The 17,067-nt window shown below is 46.9% G+C and overlaps 1 protein-coding gene across 3 annotated transcripts in view; it reads right to left on the bottom strand.

Annotated features, from left to right (window-relative positions):
- masp1 (MBL associated serine protease 1) overlaps positions 1–17,067 on the bottom strand; it is an 84,418-nt gene that overhangs the window by 57,072 nt on the left and 10,279 nt on the right. The gene's annotated exons all lie outside the window — the stretch shown is intronic.

Genomic DNA, 17,067 nt, shown 5'->3' on the forward strand with positions numbered 1-17,067 from the left:
TTTTTCACATATCTTCAGCTGCTTGAATGTAAATATTTGTCATCAATCAGTGACGGCTATCAGTGAGATAGAAAGAGGGGAGTGAATGGATACAAAACAGACCTTTCTAACTATCACACAATCACTCACGCATTCATGCACAAATGCATGTGAGCGGGCGCGCACACACACACAGGATTTGGGTGCGTTGAAGGTTGCTTAATGTCCCAGAGGTGCCATAGAAGGGTGATGACGTGGTCAGTGATGGTCCACAATACAACCAGTTCACTTGGTCTTGTGGCACAGAACAAGGAATCTAGCACTAATAGTGTGGAAAAGGCTCTAATTTTTCTCACACTTTTTGTTAACTGTCCCTTTGAATGCAGGTGCCTCTAAGCCATAGAGATGTGTAGAAATCACTACGTATCAGTCCTCAAATAGCGCTTCCCATGTTTTACAGGCTTTTGGGCACTAGAGATCTCAATACATCTCTATGCTCTGAGCACACCTTCAACCAATTTCCCTTGTTAAATACCTGAGTTCCTTTGTCTTTTAGTTCTGTGACAAACAATCCAGGCAGTTGTAAAGAACCTCTCCAGCATTATCAATTTTATTTATGTTATCTGTGTGTCCAATACCCTGTGGATGATTTAAAGGCATTAAATAAATGGGAGTTCAAACACAACCTAAATTCTCTCTCCCTATCCTTGTCCTGTAACCGGGACACCTGCACCTGAATCAGCTCCTACCTCACCCAGTGCATTCAAAATAGGCAAGCTGCTATAACAAGTGGTTCTTTGGCCGGATATGGAGTGGGATACAGGTGTTCCCATGGATGGGGACCTCAATGGCAAACCTCAACCTGACTCTCCCATAGCTAGGCCTTGCACATGTGAGCTGCAAGCAAGTGGAACCTTCACTGTCTCACAGTCAAGTGCAGCAAACAAACATCCAGCAAGAGCTATGCCTAAAGAGGAGCCGGTTTTGGGTGGAAAGAGCTGGATGGGGAAACAGCCCTCAACCCATTTGAGAGACAATGAGGTTTACCCCCACATAACCGATCTCAGAAGAGATTATCCAAACAACCACAGCAGCTATCTGGCTCAACACTCTCATTTACATTTACATTTAAGTCATTTAGCAGACGTTCTTATCCAGAGCGACTTACAAATTGGTGCATTCACCTTATGATATCCAGTGGAACAACCACTTTACAATAGTACATCTATATCTTTTTTTTTGGGGGGGGGGGGGGGGTTAGAAGGATTACTATATTCTATCCCAGGTATTCCTTAAAGAGGTGGGGTTTCAGGTGTCTCCGGAAGGTGGTGATTGACTCCGCTGTCCTGGCGTCGTGAGGGAGCTTGTTCCACCATAAGGGTGCCAGAGCAGCGAACAGTTTTGACTGGGCTGAGCGGGAACTGTGCTTCCTCAGAGGTAGGGGGGCCAGCAGGCCAGAGGTGGATGAACGCAATGCCCTTGTTTGGGTGTAGGGCCTGATCAGAGCCTGAAGGTACGGAGGTGCCGTTCCCCTCACAGCTCCGTAGGCAAGCACCATGGTCTTGTAGCGGATGCGAGCTTCAACTGGAAGCCAGTGGAGAGAGCGGAGGAGCGGGGTGATGTGAGAGAACTTGGGAAGGTTGAACACCAGACGGGCTGCGGCGTTCTGGATGAATTGTAGGGGTTTAATGGCACAGGCAGGTATCCCAGCCAACAGCGAGTTGCAGTAATCCAGACGGGAGATGACAAGTGCCTGGATTAGGACCTGCGCCACTTCCTGTGTGAGGCAGGGTCGTACTCTGCGAATGTTGTAGAGCATGAACCTACAGGATCGGGTCACCGCCTTGATGTTAGTGGAGAACGACAGGGTGTTGTCCAGGGTCACGCCAAGGTTCTTAGCACTCTGGGAGGAGACACAGTGGAGTTGTCAACCGTGATGGCGAGATCATGGAACGGGCAGTCCTTCCCCGGGAGGAAGAGCAGCTCCGTCTTGCCGAGGTTCAGCTTGAGGTGGTGATCCGTCATCCACACTGATATGTCTGCCAGACATGCAGAGATGCGATTCGCCACCTGGTTATCAGAAGGGGGAAAGGAGAAGATTAATTGTGTGTCATCTGCATAGCAATGATAGGAGAGACCATGTGAGGATATGACAGAGCCAAGTGACTTGGTGTATAGCGAGAATAGGAGAGGGCTTAGAACAGAGCCCTGGGGGACACCAGTGGTGAGAGCACGTGGTGCGGAGACAGATTCTCGCCACGCCACCTGGTAGGAGCGACCTGTCAGGTAGGATGCAATCCAAGCGTGGGCCGCGCCGGAGATGCCCAACTCGGAGAGGGTGGAGAGGAGGATCTGATGGTTCACAGTATCAAAGGAAGCAGATAGGTCTAGAAGGATGAGAGCAGAGGAGAGAGAGTTAGCTTTAGCAGTGCGGAGAGCCTCCGTGACACAGAGAAGAGCAGTCTCAGTTGAATGACCAGTCTTGAAACCTGACTGATTTGGATCAAGAAGGTCATTCTGAGAGAGATAGCAGGAGAGCTGGCCAAGGACGGCACGTTCAAGAGTTTTGGAGAGAAAAGAAAGAAGGGATACTGGTCTGTAGTTGTTGACATCGGAGGGATCGAGTGTAGGTTTTTTCAGAAGGGGTGCAACTCTCGCTCTCTTGAAGACGGGAAGGGACGTAGCCAGCGGTCAAGAATGAGTTGATGAGCGAGGTGAGGTAAGGGAGAAGGTCTCCGGAAATGGTCTGGAGAAGAGAGGAGGGGATAGGGTCAAGCGGGCAGGTTGTTGGGCGGCCGGCCGTCACAAGATGCGAGATTTCATCTGGAGAGAGAGGGGAGAAAGAGGTCAGAGCACAGGGTAGGGCGGTGTGAGCAGGACCAGCGGTGTCGTTTGACTTAGCAAACGAGGATCGGATGTCGTCGACCTTCTTTTCAAAATGGTTGACGAAGTCATCCGCAGAGAGGGAGGAGGGGGGGGGAGGGGGAGGAGGATTCAGGAGGGAGGAGAAGGTGGCAAAGAGCTTCCTAGGGTTAGAGGCAGATGCTTGGAATTTAGAGTGGTAGAAAGTGGCTTTAGCAGCAGAGACAGAAGAGGAAAATGTAGAGAGGAGGGAGTGAAAGGATGCCAGGTCCGCAGGGAGGCGAGTTTTCCTCCATTTCCGCTCGGCTGCCCGGAGCCCTGTTCTGTGAGCTCGAAATGAGTCATCGAGCCACGGAGCAGGAGGGGAGGACCGAGCCGGCCTGGACGATAGGGGACATAGAGAGTCAAAGGATGCAGAAAGTGAGGAGAGGAGGGTTGAGGAGGCAGAATCAGGAGATAGGTTGGAGAAGGTTTGAGCAGGTTTGAGCAGAGGGAAGAGATGATAGGATGGAAGAGGAGAGAGTAGCGGGAGAGAGAGAGCGAAGGTTGCGACGGCACAATACCATCCGAGTAGGGGCAGAGTGAGAAGTGTTGGATGAGAGCGAGAGGGAAAAGGATACAAGGTAGTGGTCGGAGACTTGGAAGGGAGTTGCAATGAGATTAGTGGGAGAACAGCATCTAGTAAAGATGAGGTCAAGCGTATTGCCTGCCTTGTGAGTAGGGGGGGGGGGGGGAGGTGAGAGGGTGAGGTCAAAAGAGGAGAGGAGTGGAAAGAAGGAGGCAGAGAGGAATGAGTCAAAGGTAGACATGGGGAGGTTAAAGTCACCCAGAACTGTGAGAGGTGAGCCATCCTCAGGAAAGGAACTTATCAAGGCGTCAAGCTCATTGATGAACTCTCCAAGGGAACCTGGAGGGCGATAAATGATAAGGATGTTACGCTTGAAAGGGCTGGTAACTGTGACAGCATGGAATTCAAAGGAGGCGATAGACAGATGGGTCAGGGGAGAAAGAGAGAATGTCCACTTGGGAGTGATGAGGATTCCAGTGCCACCACCCCGCTGGCCAGATGCTCTCGGGGTATGCGAGAACACGATGGTAGACGAGGAGAGAGCAGTAGGAGTAGCAGTGTTATCTGTGGTAATCCATGTTTCCGTCAGCGCCAAGAAGTCGAGGGACTGGAGGGTAGCATCGGCTGAGATGAACTCTGCCTTGTTGGCCGCAGACCGGCAGTTCCAGAGGCTGCCGGAGACCTGGAACGCCACGTGGGTCGTGCGCGCTGGGACCACCAGGTTAGAGTGGCAGCGGCCACACGGTCTTCCTTAGAGCACTCTTCCTTAGAGCAGATGGATGCCCCAACACATGAAGGCCTGCTATTTCACCAGTCTCTGGAAGACACCTCATGGAAGAGGCACAATGGGGGATCAGAGCAATGTTCTGTTAAATCTCTAAGATCCACTAAATCATCTCATTCAATGAGTATGGAGGGCCTCTCTTCATACCAGTCATCTCAGAGCTGTGGGAGTGCATGGGGTGGAGTCCCATCAGAGGCCCTGAGTAACTCAAGCTGCTGCTCTCAGGAAGTGTATGATGCTCCTTGAACTAGAGGTCAACGCCAAATCATAGAGGACACTCAAGCTGATTAAGAGTGTAGGCATTTGGACACTCAAACATGACAAGCCTTTGAAGCACGTGAAACCATAGCCAAACGTCTAGAAAGACAGCGACGTCTACTGCAAGCTGAAAGGGATCTGGAGGATGCTCGGATGATAGCAGCCTTCATAGAAATGAACCAACAGGAAAGCCGTGAACCTGATCCAGCGCAACAACCACAAAGGGTTGTGCCTGACCCCCACCATAGAGCTCATGGCCCTCTTCAACAGCGGGAGGAGGGGCTTACAGGAGCAGGCAGAGCATCACAACCTGTCATGTTGTCATTCTCCTCTTCCAGTGAGGAGATAGAGGGGGAGTCACAGGTTCAAGATCCAGGTCCGGATCAGGAGGAGTTCAAGATGAGTCAGAGATGGAGGTTCAAGATCCGGATGGATCACAGTATCAGTCACCATCACCACGATCTCCTTCACCATCACCTTATCGGCCTCTTCCTACACCTGCCCCGAAACCACCTCCTCGTCCACAGACTAATGGGTTTCAAACCCAAACCCCAATTTCCCCTGCGCCATACCCGGCTCCTTATGGTCAGCACCGACAAACCCAAAATGGGGGTCCTCTACCTTGACTGCCCAAACTGCTCACCACAAGTTATTTTAAGCGATCAGTCATCCTACATCATGGTGAGGAGGCAATAGAGACATTTGGCTACCAGCTTTCTGAGATTGTGTCATTATGTGTATGAGAAGGATTTATGTTGTAAAATGTGCTGAAGTGAATGTTTTACTGTTTATTTTTAGCACATAAGTCAATGGAATTAAATGGATGATTTTTAATGGGAGAAAATAAATGGGAGCTAAAACTCTAAAACGCAACCTCAAGTCTCTCTCTCTATCCTTGTCTGGGACACCTGCACCTGTATCAGCTCTTACCTCACCCAGTGCACTCAAAAAAGGCAACCTGTCATAACAAATAGCCTAGTGGAAGTAGCCTTGTCCAAGCCAAAACAGCCCATAGGGCAGGAATATATCTCCTGTTTCTGTAGTGTGAGGCAGCTTGGTGTAGAAGTACACCCTGGACAAAATGCTAGTTTAAAGCAGGGCCTTACCCCCAATCCATGTCCTTAATGCTGAGTGCTAAGCATAGAGGCCTTAGTGTAGTGGCCTATAACGGCAGAATTGGGCCCAATCAAGGGGTGGGGGGGGACGGCAATAGTCTGGGTAGCCATTTGATTAGCTATTCAGGAGTCTTATGGCTTGGGGGTAGAAGCTTTTAAAAAGCCTTTTGGAACTAAACTTGGCGCTCCGGTACCGCTTGCCATGCGGTAGCAGAGACAACAGTCTATGATCAGGGTGGCTGGAGTCTGACAATTTTTAGGGCCTTCCTCTGACACCGCCTGGTATAGAGGTCCTGGATGGCAAGAAGCTTGGCCCCAGTGATGTACTGGGCCGTACGCACAACCCTCTGTAGTGCCTTGCGTTCGGAGCCGAGCAGTTGCCATACCAGGCAGTGATGCAACCAGTCAGGATGCAATCGATGGTGCAGCTGTATAATTTTTTGAGGATCTGAGGACCCATGCCAAATCTTTTCAGTCTCCCGAGGGGGATTAGGCTTGGACCATGTTAGTTTGTTGGTGATGTGGACACCAAGGAACTTGAAGCTCTCAACCGGCTCCACTACAACCCCGTTGATGAGAATGTGTGCATGCTCGGTCCTTTTCCTGTTGTCCATAATCATCTCCATTGTCTTGATCATGCTGAGGGAGAGGTTGTTATCCTGGCACCACACGGCCAGGTCTCTGACCTCCTTCCTATATTCCGTGTCATCGTTGATCAGGCCTACCACTGTTGTGTCGTCTGCAAACTTGATGGTGTTGGAGTCATGCGTGGCCATGCAGCGAGTACAAGGAGTACAGGAGGGGACTGAGCACACACCCTTGAAGGGCCCCCGTGTTGAGGATCAGCGTGGCGGATGTGTTGTTACATACCCTTACCACCTGGGGGTGGCCTGTCAGGAAGTCCAGGATCCAGTTGCAGAGGGAGGTGTTTCGTCCCAGTACCTTAGCTTAGTGTTGAGCTTTGAGGGCACTATGGTGTTGAACACTGAGCTGTAGTCAATGAATAGCGTTCTCACATAGGCATTCCTTTTGTCCAGGTGGGAAAGGGCAGTGTGGAGTGCAATAGAGATTGCATCATCTGTGGATCTGTTGGGGCAGTATGCAAATTGGAGTAGGTCTAGGGGTTTTGAGATAATGGTGTTGATGTGAGCCATGACCAGCCTTTCAAAGCATTTCATGGCTGCAGACGTGAGTGCTACGGGTCGGTAGTAATTTAGGCAGGTTACCTCAGTGTTCTTGGGCACAGGGACTATGGTGGTCTGCTTGAAACATGTTGGTATTACAGACTCAGTCAGGGACAGATTGAAAATGTCAGTGAAAACACTTGCCAGTTGGTCAGCGCATGCTCGGAGTATAAATCCTGGTTATCCGTCTGGCCCTGCGGCCTTGTGAATGTTGACCTGTTTTAAAGGTCTTACTGTTACACCCTGATCTGTTTCAACTGTGTTTGTGCTTGTCTCCACCCCCCACCAGGTGTCTCCCATCTCCCCTCATTATCTCCTGTGTATTTATACCTATGTTCTCTGTCTGTTGCCAATTTGTTTTGTTCGTCAAGCCTACCAGCGTTTTTCTCCTTGCTCCTGTCTTTTTTATAGTTCCTGTTTTCTAGTTTTCCCGGTTTTGACCATTCTGCCTGCCCTGACCCTGAGCCTGCCTGCCTGCCTGCCGTCCTGTACCTTGCCCCACCACCCAGGATTACTGTCCTCTGCCTGCCCTTGACCTGTCATTTTGCCTGCCCCCTGTTCTAGTTATAAAATGTTGTTACTTCGACACTGTCTGCATCTGGGTCTTCCCTAGAACGTGATACTTACTCACATCGGCTATGGAGAGCGTGATCACAGTCGTTCGGAACAGCTGATGCTCTCATGCATGCCTCAGTGTTGCTTGCCTCGAAATGAGCATTGAAGGCATTTAGCTCGTCTGGAAGGCTCGTGTCACTGGACAGCTAGCGGCTGTGCTTCCCTTTGTAGTCTGTAATAGTTTGCAAGCCCTGCCACATCCGACGAGCGTCGGAGCCGGTCTAATACGATTCAATCTTAGTTCGTCGGAGGGCATAGCGGGATTTCTTATAAGCTTCCGGGATAGAGTACCGCTCCTTGAAAGCGGCAGCTCTACCCTTTAGCTCAGTGCGGATGTTGCCTATAATCTATAGCTTCTGGTTGGGGTATATACATACAGTCACTGTGAGACGATGCCATCGATGCACCTAAAGGCTTCACCTACCGCTTTCAAGGAACTGGAACTAATCCGGGCGCTTATAAGAAATCCCACTACGCCTTATGACGAACCATCAGACAGGCACAGCGTCAATAAAGGACCAAGATTGAATCTTACTGCACCGGATCTGACACTCGTCAGTTGTGGCAGGGCTTGCAAACTATCACAGATTACAAAGGGAAACCCAGCAGTGAGTTGGCCAGTGACGCAAACCTATCTAAAACTAAATACCGTGTATCATGTATGCTTGCTTTGAGGCTAGCAACACTGAAGTATGCATTAGAGCACCAGCTGTTCCGGACGATTGTGTGATCACTCTCCGTAGCCGATGTAAGACCATTAAACAGGTTAACATTCACAAGGCTGCAGGGCCTGACGGATTACCAGAACGTGTACTCAGAGTATGCGCTGACCAGCTGGCAAGTGTCTTCACTGATATTTTCAACCTCTACCTGACCCAGTCTGTGATACCTAAATGTTTCAAGCAGACCACCATAGTCCCTGTGCCCAAGAACACCAAGGAAAACTGTCTAAATGACTATCGCCCTGCAGCACTCAAATCTGTAGCCATGAAATGCTTTGAAAGACTGGTCATGGCTCACAACATACCAGTAAGACAAAGGATCTGATCGTGGACTACAGGAAAAGGAGGGCCAAGCACGCCCACATCCATATCAAAAAGTTCTACAGCTGCACCATTGAGAACATCTTGATTGGCTGCATCACCACTTGGTGTGGTAAATGCTTGGCATCCGACAGCAAGGCGCTACAGAGGATAGTGCGTACGGCCCATTACATCACTGGGGTCAAGGTCCCAGCCAGACCAGGCGGTGTCAGAGGAAGGCCATAAAAATGGTCCAAGACTCCAGCCACCCAAGTCATACTGTTCTCTCTGGTACCGCACGGCAAGCGGTACAGATGCACCGAGTCTGGAACCAACAGGACGCTGAACAGCTTCTACCTCAAACCAAAAGACTCCTAAATAGTTAACCAATAGCTACCCGGACTATCTGCATTTGATGAGTCTTTTGACTCAAATGCGCTGCTGTTACTGTTTGTCTATCCTGTTGCTTAGTCACTTTATTCCTACCTACAGTATATGTACATATCTACCTCAATTATCTCGTACTCCTGCACATCGACTCAATACTGGTACCCCGTGTATATAGCCAAGTTATCCTTACTAGGTGGCAGGTAGCCAGTAGCCCAGCGGCAGGTAGCCTAGCGGTTAAGAGCGTTGGGCCATTAATTGAAAGGTTGCTGGTTCGTATCCCCAAGCTGACTAGGTGAAAAAAAATATCTGTGACCTTGAGCATGGCACTTAACCCTAATTACTTCTGGATAAGAGCGTCTGCTAAATGAGTAAAATGTACTCATTGTGTATCATTTTTATATTATTTCTAGTTTTTTTCTCTGCATTGTTGGGAAGTAAGTAAGCATTTCACTGTTAGTCTACACCTGTTGTTTAAGAAGCATGTGACATAACATTTTATTTAATTTTTAAGTCTCCTTTTTCTGCCAAAAAGTCATGTTTTTTCAGGGCAGACCTTGTTGATTGAGGACCTCTATGTAGATGAATGTGATTGCTTTGGTTTATTGTTTGCTGAATTATACTGTTTTATTATTCTGCTTTTATTGTAATGTAGACAAGGCTCTCTTGTAAAAAAAAAATAATAATAATTCTATGTTTTTACCCAATTATGTTGATGACATCCTGAAAATGTGTCAGTCTGTGCGTGTTCCCTTCATATAAATACTTATGGATTTAAAAAACATAGATGACCTGGTAAAGAAGCTAAGATTTAAAAGTTGCCTTTTTCTTCAGAAACAGATCATGCCTTTCTCTAATCAGTAGGTAGCAGATTAAACAGTCAACTTTTATCTGTTCTTAATTATGGTGATTATTATTTATCGAAGTCAAGCTGATAATTCTCTTAAAACCTTTGGAAGCCATCTACTGTAGTGCCCTTAGTTTTGTTACAGGTGACAGTTTTGATTCTCATCACTGCATCCTGTATTAAAAGGTTTGCTGGACTTCGCTAAAGACCCGTAGACCTCTACATTGCTCCCTTTTTGCTGACAAGGCCCTACTCCATAAACTTCCGTCTTATCTAACTTTTCTGTTTAAGTAAAGACACTTGAGTTGCCCAACCCGTTCACAGGATTGGTTAACGTTTGAGGTTCCTAGGGTCTCCAACAAGCTAGGTGATTCTTAATGTTCTTAATGCCGTTCGGGAAATTTAAAGTATTCATTGGGGACTTATTTGTGGAGGAATGTAGCTGTTTTTCTGGGTGATTAATTTGTGCTTCCCACAACTGTTTTTAATAATACAACAAACACAATATACCCAAACGATATATTACAGTACCAGTCAAAAGTTTGGACACACCTACTCATTCCAAGGTTTTTCTTTATTTTTACTATTTTCTACATTGTAGAATAGTGAAGACATCAACACTTGGCAATAACACAAATGGAATCATGTAAACTCAGTAAAAAAGAAACGTCCTCTCACTGTCAAATGCGTTTATTTTCAGCAAACTTAACATATGATGAAATGGCAGCAGTTTTACGGGCGCCCAACCAATTGTGCTATTATGTGGGGTTTTTTCGCGTTATTTGTAACATATTTTGTACATAATGTTTCTGCAACCATATCTTATGGCAAAAAAGAGCTTCTGGATATCAGGACAGCGATCACTCACCTCAGATTAGACAGATTTTTTTCTACAACAAAGACGACGCACAAGACATTCTCCAAACACCCCACAGGACCGACATCCCTGTTATTTGCAAGAGGAAGCGACGCAGGTACAGAGGACAAAGAGCCGGATGCCTGGTCATGACCCAGCGGAGGCGACTGGGACAGCTGCCGTTACCGTCAATACTACTCGCCAACGTTTAATCATTGGACAATAAATTAGACGAGGTACGATCACAAATATCCTACCAACGGGACATCAAAAACTGTAATATCCTATGTTTCATGGAATCGTGGCTGAATGACGACATGGATATTCAGCTAGCGGGATATACACTGCACTGGCAAGATAGAACAGCACACTCCGGTAAGACGGGGGGGGAGGGGGGGGTCTGTGCATATTTGTAAACAACAGCTGGTGCCCAAAATCTAAGGAAGTCTCTAAATTGTTAGCCACACTACTTGCCTAGAGAGTTTTCAACTATACTTTTTGTGGCTGTTTATTTACCACCACAGACAGATGCCGGCACTAAGACCGCACTCAGTCAGCTGTATAAGGAAATAAGCAAACAGGAAACCACTCACCCAGAGGTGGCCCTCCTAGTGTCCGGAGACTTTAATTCAGGGAAACTTAACCTGTTAGGGCTAGGGGGCAGTATTTGCACGGCTGGATAAAAAAAATGTACCCGATTTAATCTGGTTACTAATCCTACCCAGTAACTAGAATATGCATATACTTATTATATATGGATAGAAAACACTCTAAAGTTTCTAAAACTGTTTGAATGGTGTCTGTGAGTATAACAGAACTCATTTGGCAGGCAAAACCCTGAGACATTTTCTGACAGGAAGTGGATACCTGATGTGTTGTATTACCTTTAAACCTATCCCATTGAAAAACACAGGGGCTGAGGAATATTTTGGCACTTCCTATTGCTTCCACTAGATGTCACCAGCCTTTACAAAGTGTTTTGAGTCTTCTGGAGGGAGATCTGACCGAACAAGAGCCATGGAACGATGATGGCCCATTAGACACCTGGCGCGCGAGTTCATGTTGGGTACCCTCGTTCCAATACGTTATAAAAGAGTATGCATTCGTCCACCTTGAATATTATTCATGTTCTGGTTAAAAAAGGCCCTAATGATTTATGCTATACAACGTTTGACATGTTTGAACGAACGTAAATATATTTTTTCCCCTCGTTCATGACGAGAAGTCCGGCTGGCTTAGATCATGTGCTAACAAGACGGAGATTTTTGGACATAAATGATGAGCTTTTTTGAACAAAACTACATTCGTTATGGACCTGTGATACCTGGAAGTGACATCTGATGAAGAGAATCAAAGGTAATGGATTATTTACATAGTATTTTCGATTTTAGATCTCCCCAACATGACGTCTAGTCTGTATCGCAACGCGTATTTTTCTGGGCGCAGTGCTCAGATTATTGCAAAGTGTGATTTCCCAGTAAGGTTATTTTTAAATCTGGCAAGTTGATTGCGTTCAAGAGATGTAAATCTATAATTCTTTAAATGACAATATAATATTTTACCAATGTTTTCTAATTTTAATTATTTAATTTGTGGTGTTGACTTGACTGCCGGTTATTGGAGGGAAACGATTTCCTCAACATCAATGCCATAGTAAAACGCTGTTTTTGGATATAAATATGAACTTGATAGAACTAAAAATGCATGCATTGTCTAACATAATGTCCTAGGAGTGTCATCTGATGGAGATTGTAAAAGGTTAGTGCATTATTTTAGCTGGTTTTATGGTTTTGGTGACCCTGTCTTTGAATTGACAAAACATTACACACAACTCTTGTAAATGTACTGTCCTAACATACTCTAAATGTATGCTTTCGCCGTAAAACCTTTTTGAAATCGTAAAACGTGGTTAGATTAAGGAGATGTTTATCTTTCAAAGGGTGTAAAATAGTTGTATGTTTGAAAAATTTGAATTTTGACATTTATTTGGATTCAAATTTGCCGCTCTTGAAATGCACCTGCTGTTGATGGAGTGCACCACGGGGGGGACGCTAGCGTCCCACCTAGCCCATAGAGGTTAAATCAGTTCTACCAAATTTCTATCAACATGTTAAATGTGCAACCAGAGGGAAACAATTCTAGATCACCTGTACTCCACACATAGAGACGCGTACAAAGCTCTCCCTCGCGCTCCATTTGGTAAATCTGACCACAACTCTATCCTCCTGATTCCTGCTTACAAGCAAAAATTAAAGCAGGAAGCACCTGTCACACCCTGACCATAGAGAGCCCTCGGGGTTCTCTATGGTGTAATAGGTCAGAGTGTGACTGGGGGGTTTCTAGATAGAAATATACTATGTTGGTGTATGTGTATGGTTCCCAATTGGAGGCAGTTGATAATCGTTGCCTCTAATTGGAGATCATACTTAGTGTGTTCAATTTTCCCACCTGCGTTGTGGGATATTGTTTTGTATGTGTGCTTATGTGCGCTACGTATTTCACATCGTTATATCTTTGTTGTTTTGAGAAGTTTCACTATCATTAAAATGTGTAACTCTACTCACGCTGCACCTTGGTCCAATTATTTATATGATGATCGTGACAGCACCAGTGACTCGGTCCATAAAAAAAGTGGTCAGATGAAGCAGATGCTAAACTACAGGACTGTTTTGCTATCACAGACTGGAACATGTTCCGGGATTCTTCCGATGGCATTGAGGAGTACACCACATCAGTCACTGGTTTTATCATTAAGTGCATCGAGGACGTCATCCCCACAGTGACTGTACGTACATACCCCTACCAGAAGCCATGGATTACAGGCAACATTCGCACTGAGCTTAAAGGGTAGAGCTGCCCCTTTCAAGGTGCGGGACTCTAACCCGGAAGCTTACAAGAAATCCTGCTATGCCCTGCAATGAACCATCAAACAGGCAAAGTGTCAATACATGGCTAAGATTGAATCATACTACACCGGCTCCGATGCGCGTCTTATGTGGCAGGGCTTGCAAACTATTACAGACTACAAAGGGAAGCACAGCTGCGAGCTGCCCAGTGACACGAGCCTAACAGGCGAGCTAAATCACTTCTATGCTCGCTTTGAGGCAAGCAACACTGAGGCATGCATGAGAGCATCAGCTGTTCCGGACGACTGTGTGATCACGCTCTCCGTAGCCGACGTGAGTAAGACCTTTAAACAGGTCAACAAACACAAGGCTGCGAGGCCAGACGGATTACCAGGACGTGTGCTCCGGGCATGTGCTGACCAACTGGCAGGTGTCTTCACTGATATTTTCAACATGTCCCTGATTGAGTCTGTAATACCAACATGTTTCAAGCAGACCACCATAGTCCCTGTGCCCAAGAACACAAACGGAACCTGCCTAAATGACTACAGACCCGTAGAACTCACGTCTGTAGCCATGAAGTGCTTTGAAAGGTTGGTAATGGCTCAAATCAACACCATTATCCGATAAACCCTAGACCCACTCCAATTTGCATACCATCCCAACAGATCCACAGATGATGCAATCTCTATTGCACTCCACACTGCCCTTTCCCACCTGGACAAAAGGAACACTTATGTGAGAATGCTATTCATTGACTACAGCTCAGCGTTCAACACCATAGTACCCTCAAAGCTCATCACTAAGCTAAGGATCCTGGGACTAAAATACCTCCATCTGCAACTGGATCCTGAACTTCCTGACGGGCCATACCCAGGTGGTGAGGGTAGGTAACAACACATCTGCCACGCTGATCCTCAACACTGGAGCTCCACAGGGGTGCGTGCTCAGTCCACTCCTGAACTCCCTGTTCACCCATGACTGCATGGCCAGGCACGACTCCAACACCATCATTAAGTTTGCAGACGACACAACAGTGGTAGGCCTGATCACGGACAATGACGAGACAGCCTATAGGGAGGAGGTCAGAGACCTGGTCGTTTGGTGCCAGAATAACAACCTATCCCTCAACGTAACCAAGACTAAGGAGATGATTGTGGACTACAGGAAAAGGAGGACCGAGCACGCCCCCATTCTCATCGACGGGGCTGCAGTGGAGCAGGTTAAGAGCTTCAAGTTCCTCGGTGTCCACATCAACAAGAAACTAGAATGGTCCAAACACACCAAGACAGTCGTGAAGAGGGCACAACAAAGCCTATTCCCCCTCAGGAAACTAAAAAGATTTGGCATGGGTCCTGAGATCCTCAAAAGGTTCTACAGCTGCAACAGAGAGCTTCCTGACTGGTTGCATCACTGCCTGGTACGGCAATTGCTCGGCCTCTGACCGCAAGGCACTACAGAGTGTAGTGAATATGGCCCAGTACATCACTGGGGCAAAGCTGCCTGCCATCCAGGACCACGGTGTCAGAGGAAGGCCCTAAAATTTGTCAAAGACCCCAGCCACCCCAGTCATAGACTGTTCTCTCTACTACCGCATGGCAAGTGGTACCGGAGTGCCAAGTCTAGGACAAAAAGGCTTCTCAACAGTTTTTACCCCCAAGCTATCAGACTCCTGAACAGGTAATTCAATGGCTACCCAGACTATTTGCATTGTGTGCCCCCCCCAACCCCCCAAACCCTCTTTTTACGCTGCTGCTACTCTCTGTTTATCATATATGCATAGTCACTTTAACTATACATTCATGTACATACTACCTCAATTGGGCCGACCAACCAGTGCTCCCGCACATTGGCTAACCGGGCTGTGTCCCGCCACCCACCACCCCCTCTTTTACGCTACTGCTACTCTCTGTTCATCATATATGCATAGTCACTTTAACCATATCTAAATGTACATACTACTTCAATCTGCCTGACTAACCGGTGTCTGTATGTAGCCTCGCAACTTTTATAGCCTCACTACTGTATATAGCCTGTCTTTTTACTGTTGTTTTATTTCTTTACTTACCTATTGCTCACCTAACACCTTTTTTGCAATATTGTAATATGTAAGTAAGCATTTCACTGTTGAATTTCACCTGTTGTATTCGGCGCACGTGACAAATAAACTTTGATTTGATATGTAAATATTTGTATGAATATAAGGTTCAACAACTGAGACATAAACTGAACAAGTTCCACAGACATGTGACTAACATAAATGTAATAATATGTCCCTGAACAAAGGGGGGGGTCAAAATCAAAAGTAACAGTCAGTATCTGGTGTGGCCACCAGCTACATTAAGTACTGCAGTGCATCTTCTCCTCATGGACTGCACCAGATGTGCCAGTTTTTGCTGTGAGATGTTACCCCACTCTTCCGCCAAGGCACCTGCAAGTTCCCAGACATTTCTGGGGGGGAATGGCCCTAGACCTCACCCTCCGATCCAACAGGTCAAAGACGTGCTCCATGGGATTGAGATCCGGGCTCTTCGCTGGCCATGGCAGAACACTGACATTCCTGTTTTGCAGGAAATCACGCACAGAACGAGCTGTATGGCTGGTGGCAATGTCATGCTGGAGGGTCATGTCAGGATGAGCCTGCAGGAAGGGTACCACATGAGGGAGGAGGATGTCTTCCCTGTAACGCACAGCGTTGAGATTGCCTGAAATGACAACAAGCTCCGTCCGATGATGCTGTGACACATCGCCCCAGACCATGATGGACCCTCCACCTCCAAATCGATCCCGCTCCAGAGTACAGGTCTCGGTGTAACGCTCATTCCTTCGACGATAAACGCAAATCCGACCATCACTCCTGGTAAGACAAAACCGTGACTCGTCAGAGAAGAGCATTTTTTGCCAATCTTGTCTGGTCCAGCGACGGTGGGTTTGTGCCCATAGGCGACGTTGTTGCCGGTGATGTCTGGTGAGGACCTGCCTTACAACAGGCCTACAAGTCCTCAGTCCAGCCTCTCTCAGCCTATTGCGGCCAGTCTGAGCACTGATGGAGGGATTGTTCGTTCATGGTGTAACTCGGGCAGTTGTTGTTGCCATCCTGTACCTGTCCCGCAGGTGTGATGTTCCAATGTACCAATCCTGTGCTGGTGTTGTTACATATGATCTGCCACTGCGAGGACGATCAGCTGTCCGTCCTGTCTCCCTGTAGCACTGTCTTAGGCGTCTCACAGTATGGACATTGCAATTTATTGCCCTGGCCACATCTGCAATCCTCAGGCCTCCTTGCAGCATGCCTAAAGCACGTTCACGCAGATGAGCAGGGACCCTGGGCATCTTTTTTTTTTGTGTTTTTCAGAGTCAGTAGAAAGGCCTCTTTAGTGTCCTACGTTTTCATAACTGTGACCTTAATTGCCTACCGTCTGTAAGCTGTTAGTGTCTTAACGACCGTTCCACAGGTGCATGTTCATTAAATGTTTATGGTTCATTGAACAAGCATGGGAAACAGTGTTTAAACTCTTTACAATGAAGATCTGTGAAGTTATTTGGATTTTTACGAATTATCTTTAAAAGACAGGGTCCTGAAAAAGGGATGTTTATTTTTTTGCTGAGTTTATGAATGTGCAATACATTTTACTCGAAGATTAGATTCCACGTGGTTTTTGCTGTTAACACATTGGGGGAAAGATCCGATAGGCCAATACATTGGAATCGTACTGCCTTCATAAATACATTCATATTTCGCAG

Source organism: Salmo salar, chromosome 09 (genome assembly GCF_965601325.2).
Source record: "Salmo salar chromosome 09, fSalSal1, whole genome shotgun sequence".
Taxonomy (NCBI): domain Eukaryota; kingdom Metazoa; phylum Chordata; class Actinopteri; order Salmoniformes; family Salmonidae; genus Salmo; species Salmo salar.